This window comes from Macrotis lagotis, chromosome 6 (assembly GCF_037893015.1).
Source record: "Macrotis lagotis isolate mMagLag1 chromosome 6, bilby.v1.9.chrom.fasta, whole genome shotgun sequence".
In the NCBI taxonomy this organism is placed as follows: Eukaryota; Metazoa; Chordata; class Mammalia; order Peramelemorphia; family Peramelidae; genus Macrotis; species Macrotis lagotis.
In genome coordinates this window covers 30,140,836-30,157,075 of record NC_133663.1, presented here as the reverse complement: position 1 = coordinate 30,157,075, position 16,240 = coordinate 30,140,836, and the positions used below count along the sequence as shown (strand labels likewise).

At 41.2% G+C, this 16,240-nt stretch overlaps 1 non-coding gene and 1 pseudogene across 1 annotated transcript; both read right to left on the bottom strand.

Moving 5' to 3' along the window:
• Positions 1 to 1,146: 1,146 nt before the first annotated feature.
• LOC141492389 (U6 spliceosomal RNA) lies at positions 1,147 to 1,250 on the bottom strand. The gene has a single exon (XR_012469873.1). It is a non-coding gene; the product is annotated as a U6 spliceosomal RNA (small nuclear RNA).
• A 12,954-nt stretch (positions 1,251 to 14,204) lies between these two features.
• LOC141492104 (S-formylglutathione hydrolase pseudogene) lies at positions 14,205 to 14,934 on the bottom strand (annotated as a pseudogene).
• Between the last annotated feature and the right edge of the window lie 1,306 nt (positions 14,935 to 16,240).

Here is a 16,240-nt window from a genome sequence, read left to right as displayed (position 1 = left end):
CTCCGCGCGGGGGTCTGCCGGGGCTCCGCGGGCCGGCGCAGGTCCGGCGGGAGGTGCCCCCAGGGGGTTCGGGCCGGGCCCGGACGGGGCGGACGGACCACGCGCGGGGCCGCCCGACCATGGCTGGCGTTTGTTCTCTCGCTCCTGCTCCGCTGCCCGCTCCCCCGGCCCGCAGAAAGCCAGCCACCAAAACTGCGGGCAGCCCGAGGAGCCGCGGCCCCGACCACAAATTAGGGTTAGAAGCGGCAGGACGGGAACAACCGCCGCGCAGCGGCGCGTCCGCCCCGGCCCGGCCCGGCGCGGCCCGCCTTATACAGCCGCAAGGCCCGCCCCCGGCCGGAGCGCGCCCCGCTCATTGGTCACTGCGGCCGCCAAACAGCGGATGCGCCAATGGATACAAAGGGATCCGCGGAGTTCCGCACCACGAGGGCTCGGGGCGGGCCTAGGGACAGAAATGGATACAAGTGGATACAAATAGATACAGGCGGCTACTCCGCGTTCCCCGCCCCCCCACGGGGCCTCTGTCCTGGCTTCCCTGGACCCGGAACCCTGAGCCGGAAAGGATACAAATGGATACTTAGTGTTCCCGGCCCGAGCGGCCTCCCGCCTCTGCGTCTCTGCCATGTTCCTGGTGGCAAAGAGGGAAGCTCCGGGACTGGACGGAACCCACCGGGCTGGGGGGCACCTCCCGGCCTGGTGAAGGTGGGACCCCCAGAGCCGCGAGCAGAGCTCCTCCCTCTAGAGGGGCCTCTACACCGCGGGGGGCTCAGGGCTCTGGAGAGAAAAGCGAAACTTTGAAACCATGCTGTGAAATTCCTGCGCCCCCCAATCCCCCCAACGAACACCTTGTATTGAAGTAGGCCCTTCTGAACTCTACTGCCTTTCTAGCTACCGGTGCAGATATACTCCCCTAAGTGTAAAATCTTGGGCCTGGACCAGGGGACCATGAAGCCTCTATATAATTGCAAGCCTCTATAAAATTTCCAGGGTTTTTTCCTTCCTTATAAATTTATGTGTTCACAGATGGGCTCCTAGAAAGTAATCTCAGGGTCAGAGAGGACCTCTTTATCTTACAATTTGCAAGAGTATAGATTTTGAAATCTGGAATCTTTAAGGTTGGCTCTTCAGTCTGTCAAAAAGCTCCCTCTATATGACTAGCGCCTTGTTTATTATATATGTCATCCTTACTCCGGCCACGTTAATCTTCTCAATATCATTCCAATTTTAGTATATGTTCTGCCAAAGTAAACCCTAGCCCCTTGTTTGCAGACTGGGAATACAAAGACAGATATGTGTGCACATAAAATGTGTATTTTTAAAATATTTTCAATTTCAGTGTCTCAAATCCTTCTAAAACTTTGCTTTTTAACCAATCAGAGCTGATATTTCTAGATTTACAAAAGTTTTTTTTTCCCAGTAAACATTTGCAATTTAATTTCTTAGGAAATTGCAAATGGGACTACTAGGTGGCCCAGTGCATAGAGGACCAGTCCTGGAGTCAGGAGGACCTGAGTTCAAATTTGATCTCAGACACTGGATACTTACTAGCTGTGTAACCTTGAGCAAGACATTCAACCTCCTGGCCTCACCCTCAAAAAAAGAGAAAAGAATTTGCAAATACATGCTTTAATCCTAATACCTTTTTAGTGACTTTACTTCTAAATTACTTAGACAATTAAATTCTGCTATATCTTTTAGGGAAACCAAAGTCATAAAAAATAGATATTTTTTTCCAGATCATTTGATTCACTTTTCCTGAGGCAATATCTTTTCTTTGTTCAAGGACATTTAAATAAGAGAAAACAGGAGAATAATGCCTTCATTCAATGTTTAGCTTCAGATTTTAAACTACAATACACAATAGTAGTCTCCTCTATTCATTGGAAGAAAAATGTTTAAAAAGGTTTCATTTGTTTTCTTTCCTTAAATCCCTACTTAAATACCTCAGTGTTTTCAGTCTCAGTATTGAACTAATAAATGATTTGGAGGATTTGGGGTCAAAATATCTTAAGGAACAACTTTCTAAATGGGTGAGAAAGGTATTGCCAGGGTCTCACAGTCCTCTGAGGATAATACTTTACAAAAGCCAGGATGTCTAGCTTTTGGAATCCAGAGATTCCAACCTGTTTACAAGAAGAAGAGAGTTAGATAAAGCGAAAAGGTGAAGAAATTACTTTGCAGAGGCTGAATTGTCATTCATTCATTTATGTTATTGTCCTTTGCACCAGCTGTTCTTGTTCATTAGTATAATGAGCAGGGTGGGGAAAATGTGAGGGAGCAAATGTATCCCTTAGATTGTGACCCCAGCCAAGGATTGGAACTGAAGGGGAAGGACTTTCAAAGTGCATATAAACTCTAGCATTTCCTGGATGAAGGACCCCTCTTGTTGAGAGAGATGGGCTTTTTATTATGACATGTTAATAAAAGCCATTTTAATCACTCTGGACTAAGAATTCAGGAGCCATTTATAACAAGCTTTTATTTGTTGATTGTTCTTGGATGAACAGATTATTTATTGATTGGTTGATGGGATTGCAGGATAAATGAGTCCTCTTCCGGGTAAAATTGGGATAATAAAGTCTGTTGCTTGTCCTCATGGACATGCAAAGAGGCTATGGCATCAGGGAGGTGATAACAGTGGTGCAGGGGAAGATGAAGAGAATTTAAATGTAACAAAGAATTTGGGTGAGGATGTAAATTGACTTGCAGTAGAGAATTATGATTGAAACAAATGTAATCTTGATTGGGAACCCTCCCCATTCTTAAAGTACCATTGTTTATTGTAAAATTTGTATGCTGATCTCCTTGGGCTTTGCCCTCCACCTAATTCTGGGTTGAGTATAGGGGAAGAGAGTTCGTTCACCTTTTGCCCTCTGGATGAGAGACTCCAGTTCAGGGCTCTCTCGCTCTGTCTGTCTGTCTGTCTGTCTCTCTCTATCTCTCTTCCTGTGTGTGTGTGTGTGTGTGTGTGTGTGTCTCTCTCTGTGTGTCTTTCTCTCTCCCTCCCTCTGTGTGTGTGTCTCTGTCTCTGTGTGTCTATTTCTCTCTCTCTCTCTCTCTCTCTCTCTCTCTCTGTCTCTCTCTCTCTCTCCCCCTTCCCATGTTTTGTAACCATTTTAATCAATTTTGTTTTATTTCCACCTCAGTCTGAATAATGATTTCCCCAGATGCAGAACAGAACCCAAGTAGCCAGTGGCTGCAGTAGGATAGACTGGGTTCTGAATACTAAATGAACAAATACAACAGTAAATTAATTTATCAAGCACTTTCCCTTTAATACAATGGTGTATGCAACACTATTGTTCTATTAGAAACCAGGAAAGATGAGAACTCAGGGAAACCTGGAGGGATTTGCATGAACTGATGATGAGCGAGATGAGCAGAACCAGAAAAACAGTGTTCATCCTAACATCAATTTGGGGGTGATGATCAACCTTGATGGACTTGCTCATTCCATCAGTGCACCAACCAGGGACAATTTTGGGGTATCTGCAATGGAGAATACCATCTGGATCCAGAGAAAGAATTATGGAGCTTGAACAAAGACCGAGGACTATTATTACCCTTAATTTAGAAAAAAAACCCCTGTTATCTTATTATGCAATTTTGCTGCCTCTTATACTTTATTTTTCTTCCTTAAAGATTTCATTTCTCTCTCATCACTTTCAACATAAATCAATGTATACCACAGAAACAATGTAAAGACTAACAGATTGCCTTTCTGTGGGGGGGGAGGGAGGCAAGATTAAGGAAAAAATTGTAAAGCTCAAAAGAGATAAAATCTTTCTTAAAAAATGAAATGGTATTTGAGCTGAGGTTTGGAGAAAATTATGAATTTCTAGAGTGGTGAGAAAGGTGACATTTTAGATGTGAGGTGGTGGAGAGGCAACTTGTGGCAAGGTATTCCAAGATGGAATGGTCAGAATGGAGAGCATCAAGGTCATTCTAGCCGGACCAAACTGTTTGAAACCATGGAATGTATAAGCTTGGCAAAGGTGACTCTGAAGCCTGAGGATTTAGGTTCAAACCATCCCTCTGAAGCTTGTTAGTTTGTGTTGCCTTTGGTGGAGTCTCAGTTATAGAAAGGGATAAAGAAAACTGGAAGGAGGAAAGAATACTTGGAAATCCATGGGAAGAGTCCTTTAGGTCTTAACCCACTGCTCCCAGATATCTTCTATTCATCTGATTCAACGTTTGAGGACCTAGATTGAGTCCAGGCTCCCTTCAGGCAGGCTTTGTCACTGTCATTAATGTCTGTCTATGCAGTTCTGTTTCGGGGACTTTCCTTTTTCTCAATTAAATGAATTAACCTTTTGGGCTTAAAACTTTAAAAGTGATCTTTTCTGTTGACAACCCTAGTATAAAAAAGCAAACTAAGGAAACAAAAGGCTGTACACATTTTTAATTGCTCTGCATGGTTTTCTTTTGAAGGTTGGTGTAAGAATTTTGACTTTTTATCTTTGAGATAAAAAATCAGAACAAAACTTAAATAAAAACTTCAAAAGCGAGCAGAAATTGTTTTGGTGTGTGCATTCTAGGTATGGGTTATCTCTACTTCCTTATCTTGGCACTAGAATTGATAGGCTTAAAGTAGGAGAATATTTTGCTATTAGTTGTAAGCAGAAAGCCTGTATCCTTTCCACCCAATCAGAATTGAGAGGACCAGTTGGCAGCCAATGAGCTGTGCCACTGGCAACTCTAAGAAAAGCTGGGGCCGGTCCTCTGCCCCTGGAACAGGACTCTGGGGCTCTGACCACATTCAGATCCTGATCCCAGTCTAGGCCCCCCCATAGAACAACAGGGCCCCCCCCCCCACCTCGGCCCCGTGGCAGAGGGGGGCACTTATGGTCATTCACAGAGCAGGAGGGAGGACAGAACCTCACACACTGAGACCCTTGTGGGAGTGTCCCAAAAGCTCAGGAAGCACCCCCAAAAACAGGCTTAGGCTGGGAAAATGAACAAAGAAACAAGAGGAAGACCATTGAGAAATATTTTGCAAATGAGCCCAAGAAGGATCAAAATACTCAGTCTGAAGATGAGGAAGCACAAGCTCCTGCATCTAAAGACTCCAAGAAAAACAGAAATTGGGCTCAGGCTATGACAGATCTCAAAAAAGACTTTGAAAATCAAATGAGGGAGTTGGAAGAAAAACTGGGAAAAGAAAGGAGAGAGATGCAGGAAAAACATGAAAATGAAGTCAGCAGCTTAGTCAAGGAAATCAAAAAAAAATGCTGAAGAAAATAGCATGCTAAAAACCAGCTTAGGTCAAATGGATAAAACAGTTCAAAAAGTTATTGAGGAGAAGAATGCTTTAAAAAGCAGAATTGGCCAGATGGAAAAAGAGATAAGAAAAGCTGGGGCCATGGTGACTTTAGAATAGGACCTTTGGAGCAAAGCCGCCTTGCTCTCTTCTTTTTTCCGATCCAGGCTGGTCCACCCGCTGTTTTGGTGGCTGGCTTTCAGCGGAGCCGGAGGACAGAGAGAAACATCAGCCTGGGCCAGGCGGCTTCTCTCGTGGCCAGTCTGTCCGTCGGACTGGCCCCGGCCTGACCCGCTGGAGGCGCCTCCCGCTAGGCTTGCGCTCGCCCGTGCAGCCCCAGCTGCCCCCAGCAGAGGCGGTGGCCCCTCGGGGGCCCTGAGTCTGGGGTCGCCAAGAGTTGGGCTCTGTCAGCCTCGGGGTGCGGGGGACCACGGGGTGAGTCCCAAGGGTGGGCGGGGGCCACAGGGAGAGCATCCATGAGTGGCGCCCCCGACAGACTGGGCGCCCCCTGAGTAATGGGAGCTGCCCCCGGGCATCGCTCATTCACCCCAAGCCTCGTTGTTCCCCTTTGCACCTCGAGGGTCGAAGAGCGGGACTCTGATTGCTTGTGGGGGTCCCATCCTCAGAGGTGGAAACTAATTTTACTTGTGTATCTACTGCCTCGAGCTTTAATTACCAGGGTCCTTCCGACGGGGAGGGCCATGCAGTCGCTTCCAGCATCTTTCCAGTTTGTGGAGTGTGGAGGACACGGTGGGGTGTGGGGATATGAGGGAGAGCCCCAACTTAGAGTTACGAGGAAATTCCAAAGGCTGAGTTCATAAAAGCTGGAGAGAGGGAAAAGGGAAGAGGGGATGAATGTGGAGTGGAAATGAGAAGAGAGCATGAAGAGGCATCTCTAGCTCATGTGCCAGATATTTTGCAACCTTGGGGCGTGGAATGATGAAGGTGACGAGGGTGATCTTGGTCCTTTGTTTTCGAAGAAGACCAAGCCCTCAGGGAGGTGAGGCTAGGGCTGGACAAGCATGTCAATTGGATTTGAAGGAGGGAGGAAGTGATGTGCTAATTTACCAGCCTCACTTTCTCCTCCAGAGACATCTGGATCCAGTGGCCTAATAGGAATCCAGACTAAACTCAAAAGGAACCATTTCCCTGCACTCCAGGAGTTTATTTTCTATTTGGTGGGACAGGGAGATTATAATACTTAAATGGAAGTCTTTTTCTTTTAGGGAGGTGAAGATATTTAATAGCTCTGGGGTTTGTGAAGACAACAATGGGTAAGTGGATTTGAGCTTTTTTTAAATTTGTAAGTCGATGGAGTTAAGTGACTTGCTCAAGGTCACCCAGCTAGAGAATTATCAAGTGTCTGAGGCTCGATTTGAACTCAGATCCTCCTGACTATTCACTGTGCCACCTAGCCGCCCCGAATTTGAGCTTATTAAAAAAAAAGTCTGGAAATTGGGGCATCTTAAGAATCTGAGGTCATTCCACCAGAGTATGTGTAGAAAGTATATTCTTCTTGGAATGGTACAGTGGAGACTGTTAGTTAAGAGCAAGAGCCGTAGGTAGAGAAGAGAGTTTGGAAGTATTTAATTATAGAGATAGTAATCTTTTACTGGAGATTAATTTTTATTTTTTTAATTTTTTGATTTTTAGGTTTTTGCAAGGCAAATGGGGTTAAGTGGCTTGCCCAAGGCCACATAGCTAGGTAATAATTAAGTGTCTGAGACCGGATTTGAACCCAGGTACTCCTGACTCCAGGGCTGGTGCTTTATCCACTGCACCACCTAGCCGCCCTTACTGGAGATTCATGAGGGGTGTGTGTGAGCCATGGCTGCACTAGGGTTTTTTAGTAGTCATGTGAAGTCTGGTTAGAGAGGAAGTGAAGCGCTTGGCAGTGTGGTGCATGAGACATGTCACTAGAGTGGTAACTGTGCAACTAGAGAAGGGATTGAATTGGAAAGAACTGAGAGACTTTAGTAACAGAGTGTTTAGGTGAGATCTGGGAGAGTGAGGAGTTGATAACCACACTGAAGTGTGAGCCCACAAATAGGGAAGCTGTATAGAGAAGGCAGTGGGGAGAGATTTCTGGAGGGGGTTGTCCCAGAGACTTGGTGAATATGAAGATATATGGCAGAAATGCTCCTATTAAAAGTTAGGAACACACCATGGTGGAGTGTATTAGTATGGTGGAGAGAAAGGGCCATGTTGTGAAAGCTACCCCTATGCCGTAGAGTTAATAGTTCCAGTGTGGGGTTCATATGTATAGAAGTTATAGAGAGTTGAGGTGGCCTTAAGATTTCCCCCCCTTCCCTTGACAATGAGCATTCTGATAGATTATGCATACATAATTATGTTAAACATAAATCCATCTTATGTTGTGAAAGAAGAATCAGAGCAAAAGGAGGAAAAACTAAAGCATAAAACAAATTTTAAAACTTGGAAATGTATGCTTTGGTCTGTATTTAGGCTTCATGGTTATTTTGGATGTGAATTTTGAGTTCAAAATTTTGTTTCTCCTTCTCTTCCCTCCTCCATAAGAAAGTAAGCAATTTGATGCAGGTTGATTATATGCAATCATGTAAAATTTTTCTATATTGGTCATGTTGTGAGAATATATAGGACAAAACCTCCCATGAAAAAATGAATAAAATAGTATATTTCATGAGAGGTTTTTACCCTTTTCCGTAATCTCTTCAAGATACATACCGGTTGCTGGATCAAAAGGGTTCTATTGCTCAGTTCTATTGCCCTTTGAGCATAATTTCAAATTACTCTCCAGAAAGGTTGGATTAGTTTACAACTTCACTAACAGTGCATCAGTGTTCTGGTTTCCCCACATCCCCTCCAACATTGATGATTATCCTTTCTTGTCCTATTGGCCAAGCTGAGAGGTGTGGTCTAATACCTCAGAAATGCCTAATCAGTAAAGCTTTAGAGTAATTTTTCCACATGACTATCAGACTGGAGAGGTAAGTAGAGAGATTGAACTATACAAAAAAAAAAATCTGACAATGATCTTCATAGAGATGGGAGCTGAAAGGATCACCAGGTGAAATAGTATAAACAGAGAAGAGGACCCAAGACAGACCTGACTGTTGGATACCACCCAAGATTAAAAAACAGTACCTGGGTGAAGATCCAGCAAAGAAAATTGAGGATCAGTCAACCAGGAGAACCAGGAGAGAGCATTGTCACAGGGATGATAGAGGTAAATCTGCTGGAGAAAATGGAATGGGTCCACTTTTGCCTGTAGTAGAGGGATTTGATTTAACCAGGAGTTAAAGTGTGGAAACCATTTTAGTGTTAAGAGAATAGGAAGAGTGAAGAGAGTACCCTTAATGAAAGTTGCAATTTTTTCAGTGGAAGAAAAGGCAAAGTTTTAAGCTGGGATGGTGGGGGCATGGGTGCCACTGATGGTTTATAAAGTGCCAATTCCAGTCAAGCATTGTGCTAAACTTTGGAGATACAAATACAGAAAAAGAGCTCTTGCCTTCAAGGAGTTTACAGTCTAATGGGAGAAGGTATAACACATTGTACTGCTTTTTTTGTTTTTGTTTTTATTTTTTTCAAGGCAATGGGGTTAAGTGACTGCTAGTATTAAGTGTGAGATCACATTTGAACTCAGATTCTCTTGACTCCAGGTACTCTATCCACTGTGCAACCTAGCTGCCCTGTAACTTTTTTTTTGTTTGTTTTTTGACAAGGCAATGGGGTTAAGTGGCTTGTCCAAGGCCACAGCTAGGTAATTATTAAGTATTTGAGGCAAGATTTGAACTCAGGGACTCTTGACTCTAGGGTCCAGGGCCGGTGCCACGCCCCCCCCCTACATTTTATAAAAGAAAATCGAGAAGGGAGGTGAGAAGTACCCAAAACTAGTCAGAAATGTCCAGAAATAGTACAATCAGATAAGAAATGAGGAGTTCATTCCTTTAATTAGAGTTTTGGAGTTATCCCTCAGGGACAGAGGATAGTGATGGGGTGGAGGAGTACTAAAGCTGATGGGATCCTGGAGAATGATGATGTTTGCCTCACAGCTACAGTGAAATCCATTAAGCAAGTCCTAAAGTGCTGCAACCTTGTATGTTCTGGAGGCAAGAAAAATCAACTCCAAAGCAACAGAACAGTCTTCATTGCACTTCTGTCAGCTGGTGGATATGTATTGTTATTTCTCCATCTAGTAGCTGTTTTCTTCCATATTTTAAGCTGTGTTGTTTGACTGTATGGGGAAAAACAGGGTGCTTAATTTTTTTTTCTTTTTCCAGTTACATCTTATGAAAGGTTTTCAACATTTCATCCACATGCTTATATATATTAAGTTATATAATTTCCTCTCATCTACTCTCCCCTTGGCAGCAGCCTGATGAATATTGTACATACACATTTGTTTAAACATGTTTATAGATTAGTCGTTTTCTGTATGAGGAATTAGGATTAAGGGAAAAGAAAGAAAATGTGTTTAATTTTACATCTTCAGAGGCTATCCCAGATAAACAAAAGCGAAGTAGTTATAAGTAGGCCACTATAAATACTAGGAGAATTTCTTCTTGCATTAGACACATTGAAATCCAGGAAAAGAGTCCTGCATTTGAAGGAGCAAATTGTTGGGAGGAATCTCAGAAATGTAAAAGGATGACTTATCCTTTACAGAAAAAACTACCTAAAACTTTCTAGACTAGTGGTCCTCTAACCTCTGTTTGAAGACCTTCAAGGAAAGGAACTCCATTGTCTCTAAATGATTGATTCTTCAACTTCTGATGAATTAATTTTAAAAATGCATTGATTTCTTTTGTTTTACTTTACTTTTATCCCTTTTCTTGCCACCAAATTGAAAGCCATCCCTCAAAAGAAAGAATAACAAAAGGGTGCCTACTTTACCACTACCCCTGGAGTCGAGAGGATCTGAGTTTAAATCCAGCCTGGGACACTTGGTACTTAACCTACTGTATGATCTTGGACAGGTCACTTAACCCCATTGTCCCACAAAAACCAAGAAAAGAAAGAATGAATAATAAAGGGAAAAGACAGTCTATTTAAGTTGTTCAGATTTCTCAGAATCTATCATATTTGTCATTTGAGTTATCTGAGTAGAGTCAGATAAAATTGTTAATAATGTTACTTCATGTTTTAGGTACAAGGACGAGCCTCAAACACTTGCCACTTGCTAGCTGTGTGATCTCCTGCAAGTCACGTAACCCTGATCACCTCATATCTGAGGCCGTCTCCACTTGTTCTGATTCATATCTGGTCACTGGATCCAGGTGACTCCAGAGGAGAAAGTGAGGCTGGTGGCTTAGAATAGTTCCTCCCTCCCCCCCTCACTCATCCATTTGCTGGTCATGGTATCACCTCCCCAATGTCCATAGTCTTCTTTGAGAACAAAGGACAAATATCATCATTATCCTATATTCAAGCATTTCTAGCTTGAGTTTTGTTCACATTGGCATAGTTTCCCTCATAACCCTCCTACATGTCTCTATATCTGAGATGATTTGAAATAACATTTCAAGGAGTCATGAACAAGGGAAGCATCACACTATCTTAAAATACCATATTAGGTTAACATTCCAAAATAACTAGGCCAGGTACATGGTACCGTGGTTATAAAGGGTTAGACCGGGAGTCGGGAACACTCCTCTTCCTAAGTTCAAATTGACTTCAGAAACTTATAAGTTGTGTGACCCTGGACAAGTCTCTTAATCCTGTTTGCCTCAGTTTCCTCATCTGTAAACCCATTCCAGTATCTCTTCCAAGAAGACCCTAGTGAGGTCACAGAGTTGGACATAGCTGATATGATTGAAGAACAATTCCTTATCCATTACTCCCCTCAAAGACTGGAAAGATCATCCTTTCTCTGAACAATATCTTAACCTTGAATGCAAAAGAGGACACCAGGTGTTATGTATATGTGGGGAGCTCGGTCATAAAAGGTATAGGAACACTGGGTTTGGAGTCAGATTCATCTTTCTGTAATCAAATCTGGCCTCAAGACACTTACTAGCTCTGTGATCCTGAGCAAGTCACTTAACGCAGTTTCCTCAGTTTTCCCATCTTTAAAATAAAACTGGAGACAGGAATAGCAAACCATTCCAGAATGTTTGTCAAAACCCCAAATGGGGTCATGGAGAATCAGATAAGACTGAGCAATAACAATAGCAAAATATATGTGCACACCTTTTAGATACATATTCAATTAAGTTATATTTACAAACATGCATATAGATTTACAAATAATTATAAATCGATTTCTATACACATATTTGTCAGTCTCTTCTTTCCCCTATCCTGCCTCAGTCTGAGATTGGTTGAATGCTTGAACTAGTTATGATTTCACTAGAGCTAAAGTCAAACCTGTTTGAATTAAATGCTTCACGAATATGCAGACAACGTGAGGCTGCCGTGAAGCTTAAGGGATGTGATTGTTGCTTATGGACAGCAGCTAACTGGTGCAGTGGATAGAGCGCCTGCCATGGAGTCAGGAGGACCTGAGTTCAAATTAATAATTACCTAGTTGTGTGTCCTTGGGCAAGTCACTTAACCCCATTACCTTGTTAAAAAATGAGACTGCCCAGATTGGAAACGGAGTTGATCAATACTTTTACTCCAGGATGAACAAGGTGGTTATGATCTTTCCAGCCTAGACAAGATGGGCTCATTGGCCAGTCTTCCAATATTGTTCATTCATTTTTTTCAGTTTCCATATAGTGTCAGATTCCTGCCTGTTTAGGATATATATATATATATATATATATATATATATATATATATATATATATATATGATATATATGTATAAAATGTGCTAGCAGACATACTGTCCTGTATTCTCTAATTTGACAAAAAAATTAAGATTGGAAATGTGGAGAGAAAAAAATTTGAACTTTAAGTAGTAAGGAGCCATTGAAGAGCTTTGTGATGAAAGTGATGTTTAGGCAGATTAATCTGATGGTGATTACTGGGATGGTTTTAGGAAGATTATTTAGGGGCCAAGAGACAAATTTTGGCAAACCATTGAAAATGGAAACTGCTGATGTAAAGTAGTCAATGGGGCAGGGATGACTTAGGGCCTTTCAGTCTTGATTATGAGGAATGATGAAAGAAGAAAGCATGAAAGACTTTAAAAAAAAGCTAGAATTTTAAACACTACAACCCAGATTAAATCTGGTTAGCTATAAAATCCGTATTGCTTCGTTGTGTCTAACTGTGACTCCATTTGGGATTTTCTTGGCAGAGATGGGAATAGTTTACCTTTCCCCCCTCCATCTCATTTCACAGATGAGGAAACAGGCAAACAGGGTTAAGTGACTTGCCCAGGGTCAGATTTGAACTTGTGAAGAGGAGTTTGACTAAGCCTTCTATCCACAGTGCCAGCTAGTTGCTCTTTGATCATGGGCCAGTCATTATCCCTTTTGAACATTTCTTTTGTAAAATATGGATAGTACTAATGACAACAGAAACCATCCATGGTAAGAGCTACCAATAAATTGGCAAATATTATGGGATCTTGAAGGAGAGATGGAAGCAATATGCCTTAGGAGTCCATCCAATTATACCACTTCAACCCTCACCTTTCCTAAGATTTAGATGGAGAATGCACAGAACCCTATGCCCAAGATGTTCCTAGAACATCAGGCTTTATTCAGCTTGTCCATCATCTAAGGGGGCTACTCTTATGGAGAAGGAACAGGATACCCCACAAGTGGCACCAACTACTTAACCACAGAGTGTGTTGGTAGGTAGTCTTGTCTTTTCAGTAACCAAAGCTTTTGGAGACCCAGAAAAGAAAAGTTTTAAGCAATGTCAATAACCCTGAAGAAGGGGTCTTAGCATTTGCTTCCTAATTACGCCCTATTAGGAGAGTCTTACATGTAGCATGCCATTATTGTTTTTCTTTCATGGTGAATGAGAAAATGTGTGTGATGCAGTTTGCCAGCTTTAAAGCTCTGTGTATATGGCAGCCACTTTATTTAGGTTTTTGCAAGGCAATGGGGTTAAGTGGTTTGCCCAAGGCCACACAGCTAGGGAATTATTAAGTGTCTGAGACCGGATTTGAACCCAGGTACTCCTGACTCCAGGGCTGGTGCTCTATCCACTATGCAACCTAGCCACCCCTATGGCCACCACTTTAAAAAATAAAAGTTATTGAAGTATTTTTATTTTGCATCTTTCCCCCCTCATTTTCTTATTTTCTCTCCTCTTCATCTTGAAGGAATTCTTATGTTAAAAAAAAAAGCTGCAAAACAAACCAACACATTGAAAACATCTGTATATTATTAGCTATTTTTATTGCTACTTTCAGAAATCAGGAAGGGATTACAATCCTTATTTCATAATGCTTTTTTGGAAAAAGACTTAGCCTTTATAATCTCTGCATTTCTAGTTATATTATGTCTTTTTTTTTTTTTTTGCATTGTCTCTTTATTCAGTTACTTAGATACAATTCTATTATGAAGTTCTCTAGGAATTTAAAACACAGTGACCAACAACTTATTTTGTGCCAAGTATAGCTAAATCATTGTATTTATACTCTGTGATCCTATAAACTTAATTTTACAAAGATTTCAAATTGCCCCAAAGTTGACATTTCTTCTATCAGGGTACTTATGGGGAACAAAAAGGAATTGGATTGCTTGATTTTATATATTTATTCAGAAGCTAGTCACCCTTTAGTAAAAATGAGAAGTGAGTGATCTTGGGCAGTAATTTTCCCTGTATAGTGCAATCTTTAAAAATTCTGTTTAATGGCAACTTTTAAGTTGTTTTTTTTTCTAAGGCAGTGGGGTTAAGTGGCTTGCCCAAGGCCACCCAGCTAGGTAATTAAGTGTCTGAGGCTGGATTTGAACTCAGGTACTCCTGACTCCAGGGCCAGTGCTCTATCCACTGCACCACCTAGCTGCCCCCCCTTAATGGCAACTTTTATAATTATGAGATTATTTGTATAGGTAGCTTTATACATTAAAGTATTTTACATGATGTCTGGTGTGATCATTAATAAAAGTTGCTGTGAAGTAGTTATGATCATAACCTTCTTGCAATCAAAAAATGACTGAAATTTTCTGTTCCATTGAGGCCACTATAATGTCTGGAAGTTAATTGCACATCTTTAAGGAACTGCTCATCTTTGCCATAATCCATTAAAATGTTCAGCTGAGAATCTGGATAAACTTCACAGAACTTCACAAGGCATCATATGCCTTCCACTTAACTTTGATCTGATCCTTAATATCCACTGAAGGCCTTTTCCCACCAAGGACAGAGTACTGTATTACAAATTGGAGAGAATTCTCCAAATTAGATTTGGATTTTTGGCAATTTTTCAAAGTACAAATCAGAGCTCCATGGTTTCCCGTAGAATGGCCAAAAATAGGTATCTTCTCTAGGTCAGCAGGAAAACTTATATTTTGGGTCAATTGGATGGCTCAACTATTACATAAATATATTGTATAGTTGGTTTTCCAAGGTTCTTCAGTGGCATTCACATAAAAAGCAGCTGTCTTCTTTTCCTTTTGATATTGCTATCATGTGGACTTTATCTGGGGCAATGACAATACTGTGGCAGTATGGTGATAACTAGCTTTTGTGATAAAATTTTGTTCTGTGCAGGTTAAGCCAGATAGCCTGTAAAGCATGGGACATTCCAGTTTTTGCCTTCTGGGGTAAGTAGATTCTAAATCTCATTTTTCATTTTATTTTTTTTTTAATTTTTTTGCAAGGTAATGGGGTTAAGTGGCTTGCCCAAGGCCACACAGCTAGGTAATTATCATGTGTCTGAGGCCGGATTTGAAACCAGGTACTCCTGACTCCAGGGCCGGTGCTCTATCCACTGCGCCACTTAGCCACCCCTCATTTTTTATTTTAGTTCCACACTCTTATACTCATAATACTTTCTGAAAGCCCTTGTTGCTAAAAAATCTTTCAAGGTCATAGTTACTTTGCTATTCAGTTGCTACTATTTTCACACTCACAGACAGAATGTATATGATCCTAGAACTGTGCAGGCAGTAATACAAGACTTTTACTATATCTTAAAGAAAATCTAGGTTGGAATCTTGAATCTAATCATTTAACCTCTCAGTGTATGTCTCAGGATACAATTTAAGACTGAAATTAGGACATTGGAGGATCAGCTCATCTCTGCTGGTGAAAGATTATTTGAGGTTATGATGTAAAGACAGTGGTCTTTACCTCCTTACTGTTCTTAAACAAGACACTAGCATTTTCTCCTCTCTGCATTTCCCCCTCAGAATTAGGGCTCCATTTCTCCTTCTTAACTTGATCCTGAGTTTTCCTTGTTTTGTTCAAATCTCATCTAATTCCTACTGTGAAAAACTTTGTTACTTAATTCTAGTTCCTTCCTCCTGAGGTAATTTCAAATTAATTCTGAATATTATCTTTTTAAAAATTAATACTTTTAATTTATTTTTCTAAAAACATGCAACAGTAGTATTCACTAATTATTTTTTGGTCAAGGTTTTGAGTTTTACATTTTTCCCCCTGCCTCCCTCCCTGACAGTAAGTAATCTAATGTAGGCTCTACATGTACAATTATGCAAAACATAGATTCATACTAATTATGTTGTGAAAGAAGAATCAAATCCAAATGGAAGCAAAAATATTAGAAAAAAAGATATAATATATAAAGCAACTTATAAAAATTGAAGATAGTAGGCTTTAGTCTGCTTTTAAATTCCAGTTTCCCTCTCTGGATTTGGATGGTATTTTCCATCACAAGTTTTTCAGAATTGTCTTTGATTATTGTAGTGCTGTATCCTCTTTCTCTCTCTCTCTCTCTCTCTCTCTCTCTCTCTCTCTCTCTCTCTGTGTGTGTGTGTGTGTGTGTGTGTATATATATATCTTGCTTGTATTTCATTGTTTGCATGTTTTCTCTCCCATTAGATTATAATAAGTCCCTTGAGGACGGGGACTTTTTTCTTTGCCTTTTTTTTTTTAATATCCCCAGTGTTTAGCCTGGTGCTGTTTAGCA